A 14,803-nucleotide genomic window follows, 5' to 3' on the forward strand; every position below is an offset into this window, starting at 1 on the left:
GGGGATCATGGTGGTGGAATAGGTTAGTTAAACAGAGGGATGGGATTGGCTATAGCTGGTTAGAATAGTTATGGGAATGATAGCATTTGGAATTTGTTCGATGTTGGCTGAAGAAAGTTGGGGACAGGTATTAACAGAAAGGGCTAGTTTGTGGGAATGGCAAAGGGGGCCTTGTTATCTGTGGGACATAGACTGTGGGAATTGGAGGTGGGGGCCAGGTTTGGACGAGTGTGATGTTTTAGGTGTTGGGGTTTTAATGTTTGCTTTGGGGACGGCAGCTCTGACTTAAACACTGAATTTCTGATTATGTGTTTGAAATAAAGTTTTTGTTTTTTCAACACACTGGACTCATTGCTGTACAGAAATTCTGCATTTGCACAAAATGTACCCTTTCTTCTCTCCTCAGCCCTCAGCTCCATTCCCAGACATAAAAACATAGGCAAACACACATATATACTCAGAGAGAAAGAACTATATGTACAAAGCAGAGACTTCCCAGCCTTTCCCTCCTGAGTCGAGCTTTACAGCTTGGGCTCCATTCCGGAAGGAAGGAAGGAAAAAAGGCCATAGTCCTTCCCTTCTTCCAAAGGCCGCCAGCGGAATAAGCAGCGGCAGCAGCAAAGGCCTTACGATCCCTGCGCATGCTGAGAAGGGGTCTTTGGGGCATCTGAAAGGAATGAAAGTGCCAAGGAAAGAGAAGTATAAAGGGACTGCTGAAGTCGGGGGGGTGGAGATCTGGGACCTGATTAGGCACCTTCCTCCTGGAACCCATTATTAGAGCCTTCCACAGCTCACTATGATACTTTAAATGACTATTTCACAGATAATATCTCTCAGATAAGAGCCAAATTGGACGTCAGCATTATTGTGGAGGCTGTAAGTGAGGTGTCCCTGAGTAAGATCATACTGGATCAATTTGAATCTGAGTACTGAGGATGTGGACAAGCTCCTTGTAAGTGTGAAGAGGAGAACTTGCCCTCCCGACCCTTGCCCTTTTTATATCACCTGAGATATATCATAGATGCATCTCTTAGTTAGGGCTATTTTCCATCATGCTTAAAAGAAGCGGTGCTACGGCCGTTTATGGAAAAGTCTTCCCTAGATCCCTTGGACATGAACAATTACAGACCGGTCTCCCATCTTCCATTTCTAACCAACATAATTTTGAGGGCAGTTGCTCTTCATCTCCAAGCGGTCTTGGATGAAACAGATTATCTGGACCCATTTCAAACTGGCCTCAGGATGGGATACGGAGTCGAAACTGTTATGGTTGCCTTAGTAAATGATCTTTGCTTCAAGGGGGGATGTAACTTACCAAACTTTAAGCTGTATTATTATGCAGCTTGTCTCAAATGACTAGAAGAATGATTCAAATTAGAAAACAAGACTTTATTGAATATAGAAAAAGCTAACCTGAATCTTTGTATGCATGCATATATGTGGTATACAAAATCAAAAGATAATAATACTTTTAAACATGTTATAAGAAGATCATTGCTTAAAGTATGGTATAAAATGAGACATCTATTTTGGGTGTAATTGCAAGAAGCCTATTACAATAGAACAAAGGACAAAGATACTCCATGGCTAAGATATGGAGATTTAATAAACAAAACACCAGAAGGAAAATACAATATGAAATCTATGGAAGAACTTAATGAAAGAGGAAACATGAAGGATTGGTTTTTATAGAACCAATTAAACAGTCGTTTTAAGGCAGACAATAAAGCTCCTGGGTTAACGATGGATAACAATGAAATAGATAAAATTATGATGACAAAAAAGGTAAACACATATCCAAATATTATAAACTATTCAAGTATAGAGGAATGGGGAAAATCTTCGAAAGGAACAAATAAATTCACTATGTGCCAAAACTATAAATGAAATTATATCAAAATGTTATACAGGTGGTATCTAACCCCCCAGAAACCCACCAGATATACAAAACTGGTAATACTAAGTGCTGGAAATGCGGGGAACCCGAGGGAAGCTTCTTTCATATTGGTGGACATGCATTAAAGCTAAAGGATTCTGGCAAAGGATTCATGGAAGCATCCAAAACATTCTGGATATAAATATTCCCTTTGAACCCAATTTATTTTTACTGAACATGACACACAACATAAAGTCAGTAAAATACAATAGAATTGTTTTATATATGGTCTCATGTGCAAGGATCTTATTTGTTCAAGTTTGGAAATCTACAATTAATCCTTCTATCGAAGATTGGTTGATTAAGAAATATGAAGCTAGAAATATGGATGTAGTATCTGCTTTACTAAGAGGGAAACCAAAAGAAGATTTAGAAATGGAATGGAGTTGTCTTAAAACATTTGAAGAAAAGGGTGATAACATTCCGTTAAATTAATAGTTAATATCTGGTCGATATTTGGTAATTTAAATACTATCATGGGAATATCTCAGTGTAATAAACATTTTTGAAAATAAAAAAGGAAGACCCACATCGTTGTTGTTGGAAACGCCACACACGGAGTTGTATAGCCACATTCTTTGCTGCTCCTGGCCTTGCTGCAGTTGAGTGATTGACAGTTCAAGGGTGGCGAAACGCTCCAACGCTGCAATGGTAAAAGGAAGTGTTTAGACTTTGCTTGTTGTTTCTTGCTTCCTTCACCCTTAAATATAAGGCCATTCAGACTACATTTTACCCTGGTTCCCAAACCGGTTTAAAAGTTGGAAGTTCACACTCACACCAATTTTAACACAACTCTGTCAGGGGCTTGCACAAGAGATCCAGGGCAAATCCCCCTTAGTGCGTTTTTTCTGAAAGCGGACTATGGACCCTTTCCTTTTGAAAACAACCAGCTCTTCCCTGTTGCCGACAAATATGAACTCAGCCCCGGTCATGATTGGGTCAAGTTCAGGGGGTAGATTACCCTGATTGAGGTCAAGGGTAGTAGGAACTTGTTTCTGGGGAGATTCGTTATGGGGCACCCGGATCTGCCCAGTTCTATCCAGGGCAAATGAGGGAGTGGGAATGGGGCCTTTGTGACCTTCCTGGTGCTGGCCCTCCAGGTGAGCGATGCATTGGGCAAGGAGTCCCTCTCCTCATCGCCTGCAGCCTCTGGTTCCGCTGGAGGCAGGGCCTCTTCTCCAGCATCACCTGGAACAACGGACCAGAACAATGGACAACAACAGATGGATGTGTGCATGTGTGTTTGTGCATATTCATATATGTATATATGTGGAGGCATCTCTATCTAAGACCACTCAGACTTATACCTTTATGAACCTATATATATATGTGTGTGTGTGTGTGTGTGTGTGTGTGTGTGTGTATATATATATATATATATATATATATATATATTTTAATAATAAATTTTATTTCTACCCCGCCCTTCCATGGAAATGATCAGGGCGGCTTACAAAATTTATAAAAACATTACAGTACAAGATTAAAAATTCAATATAACAGTTAAAACCATTACTACAAAAAACAGGAACAGGAAACAGTAAAATAAGAAAATACACATATCAGGGGCAGAAGAAAAATGCAAAAAAGTTCCATCGATCCAGGGTCACAAGGGAAAGAAGGGGCAGGAAGAATAGACAAACAAATTAAGGTGGGAAGGCCAGCCGGAATAGATATGTTTTCAGCTGTTTTTTAAAGACAGCTAATGAGGCGGCGGAGCGAAGCTCTGCAGGGAGCTTATTCCAAAGTAAAGGGGCAGCAGTAGTAAAAGCCCTCTGTGAGGTCCGTGTAAGGTTAGACCTAGGGACCTCCAACAATTTAGTCCCGGATGTTCTGAGTGTGCGGGGTGGATTATATGGGGAGAGGCGGTCCTCCAAGTACCCTGGGCCCAATCCATTTAGGGCTTTATAGGTCAAAACCAACACCTTGTATTGAGCTCGGAAGCGAATAGGCAGCCAGTGAAGGTCTTTTAAAATAGGTGTTATATGGTCCGACCTGGAGCTACCAGCGACCAATCTGGCTGCCATGTTCTGCACCAATTGCAGCTTCCGAGTTTGGTACAAGGGTTGCCCCATGTAGAGCGCGTTGCAGAAATCCAATCGAGAGGTTACCAAAGCATGTACAACAGATTCTAGGTCCTTTCGGTCCAGGTAGGGACGCAGCTGGCGTATCAGCCGAAGCTGATAACAGGCACTCCTGACCGTCGCATCCACCTGAGAAGTCAGCTGGAGCGACGAATCAAGGAGTACTCCCAAGCTGCGCACCGAGTCCTTCAGGGGGAGCGTGACCCCGTTCAGGGCCGGGTGACAGATCTCACCACCAGAAACCGGGGAACCTATCACCAGTACTTCCGTTTTCCCTGGATTCACACTGAGTTTGTTCTCCCTCATCCAGCCCATTACTGACGCCAAGCAGGCATCTAGAGGAGAGATGCCATCCTTAGTTACTGCATCAGTCGGAGACATAGAGAAAATTATCTGGGTGTCATCAGCGTACTGATAACACCGCGCCCCATGTCTCCGGATGATCTCTCCCAGCGGCTTCATGTAAATGTTGAATAGCATAGGGGACAAAATCGCTCCCTGAGGGACCCCAGATGTCAGGGCCTTCCTATCGGAGCAACAGTCCCCCAGCTCCACCATCTGGGATCTGCCCGAGAGGTAGGAACGGAACCACTGCAAAGCAGTGCCCCCAATTCCCAACTCCCTCAGGCATCCCAGAAGGATACCATGGTCGATGGTATCGAAGGCCGCTGAGATGTCCAAGAGCACTAACAGGGACACGCTCCCCCTGTCCATGCCCATATAATGTTTCAAGTCTATAGATCTTGCATACAACATCCATAGATACACCTATACATATCCATAGATACCTGTCTGAACATGTGCATGTGTATGCGCACGTATTTAAACACACACACACACACACACACATATATATATACGCACACAGAGAGAGAGAGAGAGAGAGAGAGATGCAAGCACATGTACACATATATGTTGGATTATATACACACACACACACACACACACATATATATATATATATATACAGAGAGAGAGAGAGAGAGAGAGATGCAAGCACATGTACACATATATGTTGGATTATATATACACACACACACACACACACACACGTATATACACACACACACACATTTATATATACTCTTCTACTTGCGTACAATTTAAACTTAAGCAAACGCATGGAGAAATATGCGGGTACATAAGCATGCACATGGACGCACCTGCACATGTATACACCGCCCACGTTCTGTTCAACATCAGTGTGTATATATAATTATATAATTATATATAACAGCATAACTGCCCTGCGATTACTGTAACTGGAATGTTTATACTTTGTGATGTTTTTATGATATGTAAAGTCGAAGGCTTTCATGGCCGGCATACACAGTTTTTTGTGGGTTTTCTGGGCTCTGTGGCCATGTTCTGGCAGAGTTTCTTTCTGACGTTTCGCCAGCATCTGTGGCTGGCATCTTCAGAGAATGCTTTGCCTCGAAAAATGCTTTGCCTGGAAAAAGGACCAGAGAGACACTCTCATAGCCGCAGGCGTTTACTGCAAACCATGTTTAATGGAATATGTTTTTCAGCAGTCCTTTGTCTATCTGCTTCCAATGATTCCCTCATCAAAGTTCCCTCAGTCTCTTCTTTGCTAGATCCTATGAGTAAGAATACAAACATTATATAGATTTGGGGGCATCCAGAACAGGGTCATGCTCAGGTCTCTCACACCAACTTTATTAATCTAAACTGAAATAGGGAGGGGTGAACGTGGGGCTAAATTGTGGGGTAACATCTTCTTCTCTTAATGCTGAGATTGTCTTGTCTGTCATTGTCCTTGTTTACAGAAGAACTTGTCAGTCATGGGAGAGTCCACACAGGAAAGAAGTCACATTGTGGGGGGAAATTTGCTTACAAGTCAGTCCTTGTCAAGCATCAGAGAATCCACACAGGAGAGAAGCCATACAAATGCCAGCATTGTGGGAAATGTTTTTATTTGAAGGGAGACTTAGTGACACATCAGAGAGTCCACACAGGAGAGAAGCCATACAAATGCCAGTAATGAATTAACATTATTTTTCTCAATAATGAATACAAAAAATATATTTTCAGTCCAGTGGTGCTAAGAAAAGGCCCTTGTGGTTTTGTTTGTAAGCTTTGTGTGTCGATATGTCTGTTTGTGTTCTAAAGTTGTATTTTGTTATTTTAAGGTTTTAATAGCTAATAGCATACATAATTACTTTGGGTTGTAAATTTGGCTGGAGATTGTGGGTCATGGTATAGGTTAGGTAGTTCGGGGGCTGGGATTTGTTATAGATGTCTAGAATAGTTATGGGAATGATAGCTTTTGCAATGTGTGGGGTGTTGGCTGAAGAAAGTTGGGGGCAGGTATTGACAGAAAGGGTTAGTTTCTGGGAATGGCAAAGGGGGCCTTGTTACCTGTGAGAATTGGAGGTGGGGGCTAGGTTTGGAAGAGGGTGGAGTTTTAGGTTTTGGGGTTTTAATGTATTGTTTGGATTGGAGTGGGCAGTTCTGGCTTAAACACTGAATTTCTCTGTGTTCTCAATAAAGTTCTTTGCTATTTCAACACACTGGACTCTTTGATGTGCAGAAGTTCTGCATTTGCACAAAACTGACCCTTTCTTCTCTCCTCAGTCCTCAGCTCCATTCCCAGCCATAAGAACAGCAGAGGCAAACACACACACACACACACAAACATACAGGATACACAGAGACAGCTATATTTCCAAAGCAGAGCCTTCCTTTCCTGCCTTTCTCTCCTGAGTCCAGCTCTGCACCTTGGGCTCCATTGCGGTCTCCTCAAAAGAAGGAAGGAAGGAAGGAAGGAAGGAAGGAAGGAAGGAAGGGAGGGGAGGCTACTGAACCCCCAGAGCATACCTTCCTTTCCCACAAAGGCCCCCAGTGGAATAAGCAGCAGCAGCTAGGCCCTGGCAATCCCTGCGCATGCTGAGGAGGGGCATCGAGGGGGATGTTGAGGTCGCCCAGGACTAAAAGCCTAGGCGAATCCAGCAGCAGCTCAAAGACCAGTTGTGTCAGCTCCGCTAGAGAGTCTGTTAAGGAACGGGGCGGACGGTAAACCAACACAATCCCTAGACTTTCCCTAGTCTTTAAGCTGAGGTAAATAAATTCGATGTGGTCCATCTTACAGATAGGTATCCTGGCCAAAGCAAGATTGTCTTCATGGACCAAAGCGACGTCCTCTTACCTGCTCACTGACAGAGAACCCGGCTGGTAAGGCCTGATCCCAGGTGGCAGAGCTATCATCACCCAGCCGGGTCTCTGTGAAACAAGCCAGGTCAGCCTCTTCATCCAGTAGGAGATCATGGACTATGTGCGTTTTATTTTTGACTGACCTGGCATTACACAAGAGCAGGGAAAGGGTCTGTGGCTGGTTTGGTATGCTCTCCAGCCCTTTTGGGATAGCAGGGGAAATGGAAGAGGAGAGAGATATCTGTCAGGGTCCTAATTGCAGCCCTTCTTGCAACACAAAAGGCACTACTTTGAAAAAGGAACAGCTTTTATTGAAGAAGAAGATACATGCAATAGAAGTGACTTTTTGTCAGGAATGAAAGAAAGTGTTAGTTATATCACTTTTATAACCATAAATTAACGCCACCCCATTAACCAATAAAGCTAATTAATTGGATAGCACTTCCCTGCGCAGTGTCCTCCCATCTGGGATTGTGGCAGCGTTTCTAAAAACTATTAAGCTCTCATGTGCCTTATCCCAACCACTGCACCTATCTCCTTGGACCACAGAACTCAGCCACACAACAGTTTTAATTAACATTATGGCTTAACTATATATATATATATATATATATATATATGTATAATGAAACCCCATCAATCCTAATCTAATATGATACCGTATAAAAATATAGTAAGCATAAACACATAACAACACAATACAATATAACAATACCAATAACTCTCTATGTTCCCCCTCCTTTTACAGAGACCAGTCTTTTAAACTCAAGCCTCTGTTAGAAGGATGATTCCCACACATTCCAATCCTAGCAAACAATCACATTCTTTAGCCATGATCTCTCTACCTTTTTCTAGTACAGTGGGCCCTCGCCTTACGCGGGGATCCGTTCCGGATCCCTCCGCGTAAGGCAAATTCTGCCTATGCTCAAGCCCCATTGTAAAGAATGGGGCTCGTGCATGGTGGCGCGGTGGCGCGCGGGGTGCAACAGGCGCGTGCGCCCATGCAATTGAATGGGACGTGCCACCCCTTTTGCCCTGCGCGCGCCCCGCGGCTTGATAGCGTATGCTCAAGCCGCGTAAAGCGCACCCGCGTATGGCGCGGGCGCGCTGTATCTTCTATTAATGCACATATTAAAACATATTATTTTAACCCACCATAAATCCCATCTCTCTTAACTCTAATCTAAAAGTAAACCTAGAATCCCAAATGAATAAATGCATGAATAAAAGTATTCATGACATATTGTGATTTCAGGCTGGTGCTCCTTCCCTGAATGAGACTGGCTCATTGCGACCTCAGGCTGATGCTTCTTGCCTGAAACATTGAGACTGTCCCATGGTGACTTCAGTCTGATGCTCCTTGGATGAAGGATTGAGATGGTACAATTGTGACTTCAGGGTGGTCCTCTTTACCCAAAGGATTGAGACTGGCCCATTGCAACCTCATGCTGATGCTTCTTTCCTGAAGGATTGAAACTGAACCATTGTGATCTCAGCCTGAGGTTCCTTGCCTGAAGAATTGAGATGGTACTATTGTGACTTCACCTGAAGGATTCAGACTGGCCCAATTTGAACTCAGGCTCATTATGACTTCACGCTGATGCTCCTTGCCTGAAAGACTGAGATGGGAGAATTGTCACTTCAGACTGGTGATGTATACCTGAAGGATTGGGACTGGTCCATTGTGTGTCAGAAACAGTATATAAGGGTTCTGTCATAAAGAGTAAAAATATTAGGATTTGGTTATTAAAGAGGAGTTATAGTTGTAGTTCATAGGAGGTAGTGTAGAGTGATGGGTTATAGAAAGCATGTAGTGGGAAATTAGAAGGACAGATTGAGTGGCTTTTAGATGAAGGAGGGCGTTTGGAGAGATCGATGGGGTTGCAGCTGGAGATGGTTATCAAGGAGGAGGGAAGCTGGCTTGGGAACACCGCTCTTCAAGGTGAGGCTGTCTGGGGGAAGGGAAGGGGGAGTATACACAACCTTGGTATCTATGCAACCTCCGCTTGTGTTGCTTTAGCTTGGGAATTGGGGGCTGGCTTAGGGAGGGGTTGAGCAAGGTCCTTTGGACTTCAGACTTTGCAAAAAGGTGTTAATGGATGTTTCTTCCTGGATTCATCAATAAAGCTTCTTTTGTTTCAAATGGGTTTTATTTTTTGAGCACAGGACTGACTCCAGATCTCACCGTTTGCAAAGTCTCACAGTTTTAGCTCCAATGGAGACCCAGGAACAAGAAGAGTTCTTGGGGAACCCGGTGGTTCTGGAGAGTCCGGTGGTGGAGGAGCAGGTGCCTTCTTCAGAGGAACTAGGGCCAAGCCCAAGACTGGGAAACCTCCTGAAGCTCACACCATCCAGGCCACCACTGGAGGATTTAGGTTTCTAGCCCCAGAGTGGGGAAAGGAAGGCCGTCGGGGGGCAGAGAGACAGCCTGGGACCTGGCAGTGGGGGAGTCCCTTCATAGCTGCCCCAGCACAGAAGAACCCCAGGAAGACGTTTATCGAATGGAAGAAGACATAAAGGAATTAAAGGACCTTATGCAGTGGATGGTGCCCAAGTTAAAGATGCGGAGGAGGAAGATGTCAGAGGTGAACCAAGGGCAGCTGATGCTCCTTGCCTGAAGCAATGAGACTGTCCCATTGTGATATTTGGTTTCCAAACTCTTCACCATTTTAGTTGCCCTCCTTTGGACATGCTCCAGTTTCTCAATGTTCTTTTTGAATTGTGGTGCCCATAATATTCCCGGTGACCAAAACAGAATAGAGTGGCACTATTACTTCCCTTGATCTAGACACTATACTTCTATTGATGCAGCCTAAAATCGCATTGGCCTTGTTAGCTGCCGCAGCGCACTCTTAACACATGTTCAACTTGTGGTCTACCTTGGACTCCCAGATCACTTTCACACGTACTTTCATTCATCCAGGTGTCCACATCCTACATCTCTGCCTTTCATTTTTCTGCCCTTAATGCAGTACCTTACATATCTCCATAAGGAATTTCATTTTGTTCGCTATGGCCCAGCTTTCTAGTCTATTCAGGTCATATTGAATTTTGATCCTGTTCTCTAGCGTATTAGCTACTCCTCCTAATTTAGTGTCATCTGCAAATTTAATAAGTATGTCCCAAATTCTGTCAACCAAATCATTGATAAAGATGGTGAATAGCGCTCGGCCCAGGACAGAACCCCACTGGACACCCCACTGGTCACTTCTCTCCAGGATGAAAAGGAGCCATTGTTGAGCACCCTTTCGGTTTGGCCAGTCAACCAATTGCAAATCCATGTAACAGTTTCCTTTTCTAGCTTGTTTCATGTTTTTGTGTTATATACTGTTTAATTTGGTTAACTGCTATTAGTGAATTATCAAGAGTGGCCACCAGATGGCGCTCCAGGATAGAAGTTGGTAAGAAGCCAAAGAGCCTGCAGTGCCCTGAGTATCCACAAGAGGGCGGCGTTGTATTAGGAATGTTCTTTATTGATAAAATCGTTCTATAGGGACTAATGTGATTTTCCCATTGGCTCCCATTCCTGAGGGGGCGTGTCCTCCTTCCCTTTAACTGGACCTTCCTCCGCTCCCATTGGCTGCCTATTCCCCCCCTCGGTTGCCCTGAAAGCAAAAGGGCCACCAGAAGGAAATGGGGGGGGGGGGGGTTTGCAGCGCTGCATCATGGGAAATTTGCAACCAGGGGGGTTTGCGGTGGTGAAACAGAGCAGAAGCAAAGCTGTATTCCACACCAGAACAATTCGGAGTGGAATCGGGAGCGATTTCTGTGCATTCGCTTGTTACCGATTTCACCAAAATGAGGGGTCACTTTGGAATCACTGCAATAGCCCCACAGACGGAGCCCCCATAGAAAGGAATCGCCTGTGATAACACTCACGTTGTCGTGTGAATTTGCATCATTGGACCCGCAGTGGCTTTGGATCTGAGCTGCAAAGAGCTGCAAAAACCACTGTGTGATAAACACAGTCTTTCAGATTTCACAAGGCTCTGTGGTTTTGGGAACAAGAAACTGATTCTCATAATTCTTGTTGATAATAATAATAATAATAATAATAATAATATGCCATTCTCCCTCATAAAGGGACAACTGGAATTACAAGTTTAAGACAATAAACTCTCTTTTCCTGTCGTTTGCACCCATTGCTCCGTCTCCCGGTCTCCTCCGCTGGGAGGAAGGAGAGCGTGGAATTCTGGGAAAAGCTGGCGGTTGGCTTGGAGCCTGAATAGGGTTCTAGAAGGCTGGTGGCTTTGACCATTGGCTGCTTAGGAAGAAGAAGGGCTCCTTCTGGGTTTCCTTGGCAGAACAGGGAAGGTGGGTGCCTCAAGATGGCGATGGGGGACCCCCAAATTTGGTTCCTCTGTGAGACGGATGGCTGAAGGGAAGAGCCCCCATTTTGGAGCCAAGGATGGGGGTCTGGAGGGTCTTCTGTAGGGAGGCAGCTTTGGGGGCTTGAAGCAAGGAAGCCCCCCTCCTCCTCCCCTCTTCTCCGGCTGCCAGGCCTCCTCTCCTCTCTTGGGAGTCTCTGTGGGGCCATGAGATTTTGGAGAGGGATCCAAGAGAATCAAAGGGAGGCTGGGACCAAGGAACCTCAGAATATGATCAAGATTGCAAGGTTCTTTCTGAGGAAAGAGAGGCAAACTAGGAGAGGCTGCAGCTGTTTGCTTTTGCCTGAGCCTCTGAAGGGCCCCTCTTCTCCTTTCTCCTTGGCTGTCTTCATGGAGGGCAGACTCCTTTTGCCCTTTGGACTCAGTTTGCAGCAATGGCAGTGAGCTCAAGAGACGGGGAGAAATGGCAGGAGGAGGAGGAAACTGTGGCCTTTGAAGAGCAGCTAAAAAGGTAGGAGGGCAGAGGATGAACCAGGGGAGGGTCCCTGCCAAACTGGGAGAGTTGGAGGGCATTCAGAAGGACCTGGGCCTGGAAATGGAGGAGGAGAAGGGGGCTTCTAAAATGACCTCCATGGATGAGGAAGCTGGGCTAAGTCCATGACATACAATGGCCCAGTGAAACAATGTCCATTTTGTAGGAGCCAGTGTGGCCTAGTGGTTTGAGCATAGTGGAACTACGACTCTGGAGATCAGGGTTTGAATCCCAACTACATCATAGAAACTCTCTGGGTCACACTCTCTCAGCCTTAGGGGAAGGCAATGGGAAACATTAAATATAGACATTTAAATATTGCAGTTGCTATGGTTGTTGTTATTGGGTTGTTGTTGTTGTTATTGCTGTCTATCTATACATTATGATTTTAGGTAGATTATTGCAAGAAAAAAATAGACCCATTAAAATCAGACACATGATTTACTTCTATTGAAATCTTTCGGAGTGATGAAGGCTGGGGCCAACCCTAGGACTCCAATCCTAGCCCCATTTTCTGGAAATTAAGGGGATGTACAGGCCGCCCCTTTTAGTGCCAGATCAGGGTCACGGCAAACACACTGCTTTTTGCAGCTCCTTTTTGCACTATGATAAGGTTACACCGTGGCCCTGATGTGGCCTTTCTGTTGTGCAAAAAGGAGCTCCTTTCTGCGCCAGGGGAAAATGCCATATCCACCAATGGTGTGGCTTTTCTCCACTCCTTTGGCACTGCGTCATCTGAATGTAGCACCAGAGGAATGCTGGGACGTCACCTGTGATGTGGTGCAATGTGCAGGATCACACCGGCATGCGGGAAGAGTCAGGGAGTGCGCTGTGTAGACGCCATCTTTGCCCTCATGCCAGCTAAGGATGCTGGTCTCTACGCCCCGAAAGGCCCAGTGAACTGTCTTAGTCTTTCAGTATTCACAATATTCTCTCTCTGAGGGTTTGGAGGCAAGACTAATAATAGTAATAATAATAATAATAATATCAATAATTAATATCCTGCTTTCCAATGGATTTATTTTGAATTTTAGGGAAGGTTCAGGTTTGATTTGCCCTTAGTGCTGTTGAATTGTATTTTCGGTGGTCCGTGAAAGATTTCATAAATGTGTGCACATAAAAACACTTTGTATTTTCTGCAGGTGTGGAAAGAACCAAGATGGCTTCCAAAGGAAGGGAGAGAAGAGAAACAACCCTCAATTCCTCCTTTGTGGAAGAAACTGGAGGAAAGAAGACCTCCGGACATTTAGTGTCCAGACCTCCTTTTTTGACTCTGGAGCCTCAGGAGAAGAAAGAGATACTGAAGGTTCTGGAACATTATTCCCCACAGTCACAAGCAGCACAAAATGGCCACCAGAACACAAAATGGCTGTTGGAACACAGAATGGCCACCTCCACCTCAGCGCTTGGCAGTTGGAGGCCTCAGCACAGCAGTGAAGCCTACTGCTTCCAAGCCTTGCCCCTCTCCTTCCTCCTTGTCTCTCTCTAACCCCTTCTCACTCTCTACTCCTCACTCTCTCTTCCGCGCAGAGAGCTAAATAGAGAAGCAGAAGCTCCTCCCCTTCTTCAGTCTGGCCAATGGGGGCAGAGGAGCTGGAAGGCCCTGCCCCCTGCCCCACCCTCACAGGCTCCTCCTGCCGTTAATATGGAACAAGGCAGGAGGGACTCTGGAGCCCCAGCCACACGGACGCTGGCCAAAGGCACACGTTCCCAGAGCCTAAGACCCATGAAATGCAGGGCAGGACCCCTCCTCTTTCTGGCCATGTGGATGCTGGGAGATCCAGTCAAGCAAATACACTGTAAATCCCATTGGCAAGAGAAAAGGCTGCTACTGCCTTTCAGAACCAGTTTGCCCCAAATCCTTTATGGGTCCAGAAACCCCTTTGTTAGGAAGCAACCCCAAATATCTCAGGAAAGCCCTATATCTCCCAAGGCCCCTTCCCTCCAGGACCTCCTTCCCTCAGTCTCTCTCTCCCCTGAAGGCCTCAAATGTCAACTGCCAAGCACTCAGGCAGAGACAGCCTTTTTGTGTTCTGTCAGCCATTTTGTTTTCCGGTGGCCATTTTGTGTTTTGGAGGCCATTTTGTGTTCCAATGGCCATTTTGTGTGCTGTTTGTGAGTGTGGAGAATGTTCCAAAACCTTCTCTGAAGCCTCAGTTGAACAGAGGTACACTGTTGCCAATTTTGTGACTTTCACACGGAAATTGGGATTTCTGAGTGCTTTCCGTGTGATTTCTGTGCCTGGCTCTATTCTGTGGAGATTCAGGGACTTTTGCACATTTCAGCTCCAGCCCTGAAAAAAAACAAACCCCCGAAATTGGCACCAGTGGCCCTGACTCTGAGAGCGAGGCTACAGAGCAACCAGTCCTGTTGGGAGTCACACTAAGAGTTTTCAGGCAATCAGAGAGAGGAGAGTGGTCGTCTGCCCCCCCCCCCCCCGCCCTCAGGAAAAGCTCAGCCAGGGCAGACGTGCGAGAGACAAGGCTCTTATATACACAACACACACACACATATATATATATACACACAACACACACACACATATATACACATACATGTCACAACAAACTACAATTCCCAGGATCCCCTGGTTTGACAAGGGAATTGCCTCCACACTTAGAGATCACAGCCCCAGAGAAAGAGTCTACAGTACATCAGTGTTGCCAATTTAAGTCCACTTCTTCAGCTGCATTAGGATTTAATAATGATAATAATAATGGTGATGATGATAGAGAGATAGATCTTGTAGAAA

At 45.2% G+C, this 14,803-nt stretch overlaps 1 protein-coding gene across 1 annotated transcript in view; it reads left to right on the top strand.

Annotated features, from left to right (window-relative positions):
- LOC149301496 (uncharacterized) overlaps positions 1 to 14,803 on the top strand; it is a 303,670-nt gene that overhangs the window by 59,668 nt on the left and 229,199 nt on the right. The gene's annotated exons all lie outside the window — the stretch shown is intronic.

Source organism: Sceloporus occidentalis, unplaced genomic scaffold, assembly GCF_023333645.1.
Source record: "Sceloporus occidentalis isolate IW3139 unplaced genomic scaffold, rSceOcc1.0.p SCAF_21, whole genome shotgun sequence".
Classification (NCBI taxonomy): domain Eukaryota; kingdom Metazoa; phylum Chordata; class Lepidosauria; order Squamata; family Phrynosomatidae; genus Sceloporus; species Sceloporus occidentalis.